Source organism: Aquarana catesbeiana, linkage group LG06, assembly GCF_042186555.1.
Source record: "Aquarana catesbeiana isolate 2022-GZ linkage group LG06, ASM4218655v1, whole genome shotgun sequence".
NCBI classification, from domain to species: domain Eukaryota; kingdom Metazoa; phylum Chordata; class Amphibia; order Anura; family Ranidae; genus Aquarana; species Aquarana catesbeiana.
Genome location: NC_133329.1, coordinates 33,619,799 through 33,625,798, shown reverse-complemented (window position 1 = coordinate 33,625,798; position 6,000 = coordinate 33,619,799). Strand labels below are relative to the sequence as shown.

At 46.9% G+C, this 6,000-nt stretch overlaps 1 protein-coding gene across 3 annotated transcripts in view; it reads left to right on the top strand.

Moving 5' to 3' along the window:
* The first annotated feature begins 3,598 nt into the window (after positions 1-3,598).
* Positions 3,599-6,000, top strand: part of LOC141148289 (up-regulator of cell proliferation-like) — a 165,152-nt gene continuing 162,750 nt past the window's right edge. Inside the window, exon 1 of one of the 3 annotated variants that reach the window (XM_073635578.1) lies at positions 3,599-3,725. The gene's annotated coding sequence lies outside the window, so the exon portion shown is untranslated. The remainder of the gene's footprint in view (positions 3,726-6,000) is intronic. The other 2 variants (XM_073635579.1, XM_073635580.1) reach the window with 2 other exon arrangements.

Genomic DNA, 6,000 nt, shown 5'->3' with positions numbered 1-6,000 from the left:
TATACTTGGTCCGGCGGACCAGAGCCTGCTGGACAATCCGACCGTGTGTAGGCTCCGGCGGACTTTTCCGGCGTACTTTTTCCCAAAACTCCGCCGGACCTAGATTTGAAACATGTTTTAAATCTTTCCGTCGGACTCGTCTGTGTGCTGGTCTGTTGGAAAGCCCCCTCGTCTGTATGCTGGTCCAACGGACCAGATACGACGTAGGGGCAGGGTATTGCATTTCGCGCTCGCTGCAATAGGAAAAATAAATTTTCCTATTGCGCCGAGCGCGGGGCATACCAGGCCCTTAGGTCTGGTATGGATTTTAAAGGGAACCCCCTACGCCAAAAAAACGGTGTGGGGTCCCCCCTAGAATCCATACCAGACCCTGATCCGAGCACGCAGCCTGGCCGGTCAGGAAAGGTGGTGGGGATGAGCGAGCGCCGCCCCTCCTGAACCGTACTAGGCCGCATGCCCTCAACATGGGGGGTGGGTGCTTTGGGGGAGGGGGCGCCCTGCGGGCCCCCCACTCCAAAGCACCTTGTCCCCATGTTGATGAGGACAAGGGCCTCTTCCCGACAACCCTGGCCGTTGGTTGTCGGGGTCTGCGGGCGGGGGGCTTATCGGAATCCGGGAGCCCCCTATAATAAGAGGGGCCCCAGATCCCGGCCCTTCACCCTATGTGAATGAGTATGGGGTACATGGTACCCCTACCCATTCACCTAGGGAAAAAGTGTCAATAATAAAACACCCTACACAGTTTTTTAAATAATTTATTAAACAGCTCCGGGGGGGTCTTCCTCCGGCTTTGGGGGTCTTCTTCCGGCTTCGGGGGTCCCTCCGGTTCCTCTTCTCCCGGCGTCCAGTTGGTTCTTCTCCGCTCTCTCTGGCCTCTTCTCCCGGTGTTCCAGTTCTTCTGCCGGCTCCTCTGCTGTCTTCATGCCGCTCTTTTGCCAACGGAGGTCCGGACTTCTTGTCTTCTTCCCTCTTCTCTTCTCCAGATGTTGACACGACGGTCTCTCTGACTGGACTGCTCTCTGAGCACTCCGTTGTGACTTATATAGGCGGAGACCCCGCCCCCTTATGCCATCACAGTCCCTGGGCATGCTGGGACTGTGACATTTTAGGGGGCGTGGTCAACATCACCTGGTGACCACGCCCCCTAAAACGTCACAGTCCCAGCATGCCCAGGGACTGTGACGTCATAAGGGGGCGGGGTTTCCGCCTATATAAGTCACAGCAGAGCACTCAGAGAGCAGTCCAGCCGGAGAGACCGTCGTGTCAACATCTGGAGAAGAGAAGAGGGAAGAAGACAAGAAGTCCGGACCTCTGTTGGCAAAAGAGCGGCATGAAGGCAGCGGAGGAGCCGGCAGAAGAACTAGAACCCAGGAAGAAGAGGCAAGAGAGAGCGGAGAAGACCCAACCGGACGCCGGGAGAAGAGGAACTGGAGGGACCCCCGAAGCCAGGAAAAGACCCCCGAAGCCGGAGGAAGACCCCCCCGGAGCTGTTTAATAAATTATTTTAAAAACCTGTGTAGTGTGTTTTATTATTGACACTTTTTCCCTAGGTGAATGGGTAGGGGTACCATGTACCCCATACTCATTCACATAGGGTGGAGGGCCGGGATCTGGGGGCCCTCTTATTATAGGGGGCGCCCGAATTCTGATATGCCCCCCGCCCGCAGACCCCGACAAACAATGGCCAGGGTTGTCGGGAAGAGGCCCTTGTCCTCATCAACATGGGGACAAGGTGCTTTGGGGTGGGGGGGCAGGGCGCCCCCTCCCCCAAAGCACCCACCCCCCATGTTGAGGGCATGCGGCCTGGTATGGTTCAGGAGGGGGGGTGCTTGCTCGTCCCCACCCCCTCTCCTGACCGGCCGGGCTGCTTGCTCGGATCGGGGTCTGGTATGGATTCTAAATAAATAATATCAATAAACAGTTTTAAATTGTCATACAAATATATATTTGAAATTAAATCTTTATTATTTTATAGAAATAACATGGTGTGAGCAGATTTCTGCCAGTCACAGGCTGTGTCACTCCCCTCCAGCCTGTGTCTTAGAATAAGAGGGAGGTGAAGCCTCCATTAATCAACATGTAATATCCCACCCCCCTTGTGTTTAGCTGGTTAGTGGACATGGAGGAGGAGGGAGGGAGTGGGCTGTCATTTACCATTTTGTATACGCCCACATGTGTGACTTTATAGTCACATGGGCTGCTCAGATGTGATAGGGAGGAAATGCTCAGAAAACTGAGCATGTGCAGAGCTTCCAACACTGCACTGCAAAATACCTAGCCTGTTTCCCCAAAAATAAGACCTAGCGTGATTGTCGGTGATGGCTGCAATATAAGCCTTACCCCCAAATAATCCCTACCCTGTTTCCCCCAAAAATAAGCCCTACCCTGAAAATAAGACCTACAAGGACTTAAACTTCGGCTTATTTGGGGGGTAGGGCTTATATTGCAGCCATCACCGACAATCACGCTAGGTCTTATTTTCGGGGAAACAAGGTAGCTGCATTGGGGACATGGACAGAAAACTCACTGAAACCTGAGCATGTGCAGAGTTGCCTCAGCAGCTGCAAAATCTCTAGCTGAAATGGGAAGAAGTTGGGGTTGGGAGTAACAGGATCAACCAGGTTTTTTGCAGAATACAGAAAACGAATCTCATAGTGACTGGGTGAGTATAAACAGCATGTGATACACCATTTATTCATAGTTTTTTTTAATGATGAGGGTTTAATGTCACTTTAAGCCTTGATGAGGGGGGAGAGTGTTTGGTCCCATTGGCTTTATACTCGTATGAATTACTTTTGTCATTAAATTACCTTGAACTATTGGTCATTTGTTTAGTGTTCTCATTGGATTGTATGTGTGTGGATTCTCAAATCTGTGTACTTTCCCTTTTTTCTCAGGGTGGTCCTCATTATGTGCTGTGCTGCTGAACCAGAACCCGTGTTTACTATGCTTCAGTTTATGACTGAGCAGGAGCCTCTGTATCCTGTTCATTCATCTGCGTCTGCAGCTGAGGCTGCAGAAAGGAACTGGGGAATGTGTCTCCTCAGTCCCTTTCTCTGTTTCAAAAGTGAGACTTCAAGGGTCTGTTTATACCCTTAATATTTTAAAGACCCCCCTCCCCCCACAACATTGTGCAAAAATATATGACACATTATTTTAACAAATTGTAAAAAAAAATAAAAATAAAATTGTAAAAAAATCTGACTAAAATTTTTAATTAGACTAAAAACGCCACGCTCAATATGTATTATAATTTAGCCACACTCGCTGTTTGCCATCCCACCATGGTAGGGGCACCAGTGCATTACTTTGCCCAGGGGCCCATGATGCCCTTAAGGTGACACTAGTGCTCAGTGACAATTTCAGTGACCCTTAGAAAATACGAATCTAACGTCCTGTTTGTTCTTGTGTTTAGAAATGAAATAAAGACAGCTTAGAAAGGAATGAGGAAAAATGTCCCACTGGGCTTATGGTCAAAACATGGCTGCAGATAAACTGATAAGAGAAGTTGGTATTTCTTGACACATAGTTTTACTTTCACTTTGAAAGCAGCATACTTATAAAAAGCTAAAACACCCACCCCTCACTCACTCTTGTTCACTCACACCACAACTTATGGCTCGCCATTGCATGTAGCAGCAAAACACCTTCATCTTCTAGAGGCAGAAGCCTTGAAAGCAACAAGCAACTCTAGAAGCCACCGCACCGTTACTCACTCATACAAGGTTAGTAATACTTAAAACAAATCAAGACAGATATATGGACAGACATTTTTTTTTTTAATTTCAATTTCTTTATTAATTTTATCTGTATCAAAGCAAATCGCAATTAGCGAGGTGCAACCTCGCAATAAACAACAATATACACAGGTTCTTAATACATTCTTATCAAAACAAAACCCACACCCCATACCCCTCCCCCCTCTAACCTACCCCACCCCTCCCTCGCACACTCTCCCTATACCCGCCCCTTCTCCCTTTCCCGCACCAGATCGATGATCTTCTTCTCACCTCTTCCTCTTCCCGCTCTAAGTATCTAGCTAATTCATTCCTCTATTAACCAACGTTGCGTGAACCCGCAGCAGTAGTTGCCTAATCTCCGTCTCTCTTACTGATGTTCCCAATTCCTTTTCCCACTTCTCGATGTAAGGCGGTATCTCCAACCCTTTCATATCAATCAGCACTCTATAGATCCTGGAGATCACCCTCTTCCTTCCTTTATCTACGCACAATTTCTCCAGGGGAAGTAGGTTTTTTGCCGATCTAATGGACTGAGGCAGTGTCTCTATAAAGTGTTTAAGTTGGCTATACTGCCATCCATCTATCACCATCAATTCACTTTTGTTTTTTAATTCCTGATACGTGTACATGTTACCCTGTTCCATAATATCTTTCAATTGTGCATTCTCCTGTAAAATCCAATTAGCAAACAGTGTCTCTATTCCTGGTGTGAAATATTCTGTATCCCTTTTATGTAAGTTATCCCATATTTTTAGTTTGTTTCTCGTGATACTATGTGTGTCTTTACTTAGATTTCTATATTGTGCCGGGATCCATATTATCTTTCCCAATGTGACTTCACTCATTGTGTTTTCCATCTTAACCCATCCCTTTTCCTTATTGTTTTTTGCCCAATCTATTATTTGTGACATTATAATTCCATTATAATAATTTCTGAAATCCGGTGCCCCCCACCCCCCTCGCACCTTATCTTTGGTTAGCTGTGTCAAACTTATATGTGGTTTTTTACCTCTCCAAATAAACCTTAAAAACATTGTTTGTATTATTTTGAAAAAAGCCTGTGGGAGTGGAATTGGGAGCATTTGCATCTTATACATAATTTTAGGTAAGATTATCATTTTAAAGATATTAATTCTTCCCCCTCAGGATAGTTATCCTGTTGTAATTCTATTCAGTTCTGCTTTCATGTAATTCAATAATGGAAGAAAATGTACCTGATATAGTGTAGGGATGAGCTTCGAGTTCGAGTCGAACTCATGTTCGACTCGAACATTGGCTGTTCGCAAGTTCGCTGAACAGCGAACAATTTGGGGTGTTCGCGGCAAATTCGAATGCTGCGGAACACCCTTTAAAAGTCTATGGGAGAAATCAAAAGTGCTAATTTTAAAGGCTTATATGCAAGTTATTGTCATAAAAAGTGTTTGGGGACCTGGGTCCTGCCCCAGGGGACATGGATCAATGCAAAAAAAAGTTTTAAAAACGGCCGTTTTTTCAGGAGCAGTGATTTTAATAATGCTTAAAGTCAAACAATAAAAGTATAATATCCCTTTAAATTTCGTAGTTGGGGGGTGTCTATAGTATGCCTGTAAAGGGGCGCATGTTTCCTGTGTTTAGAACAGTCTGACAGCAAAATGACATTTCGAAGGAAAAAACCCATTTCAAACTACTCGCGGCTATTGCATTGCCGACAATACACATAGGAGTTTATTGATAAAAACGGCATGGGAATTCCCCACAGGGGAACCCCGAACCAAAATTAAAAAAAAAAAATGACGTGGGGTTCCCCCTAAATTCCATACCAGGCCCTTCAGGTCTGGTATGGATATTAAGGGGAACCCCGGCCAAAATTAAAAAAAAAATGACATGGGGTTCCCCCTAAATTCCATACCAGACCCTTCAGGTCTGGTATGGATTTTAAGGGGAACCCCGAAGCAAAAAAAAACAAAACGGCGTGGGGTCCCCCCAAAAATCCATACCAGACCCTTATCCGAGCACGCAACCTGGCAGGCCGCAGGAAAAGAGGGGGGGACGAGAGTGCGCCCCCCCTCCTGAACCGTACCAGGCCACATGCCCTCAACATTGGGAGGGTGCTTTGGGGTAGCCCCCCAAAACACCTTGTCCCCATGTTGATGAGGACAAGGGCTTCATCCCCACAACCCTGGCCGGTGGTTGTGGGGGTCTGTGGGCGGGGGCTTATCGGAATCTGGAAGCCCCCTTTAACAAGGGGACCCCCAGATCCCGGCCCTCCCCCCTGTGTGAA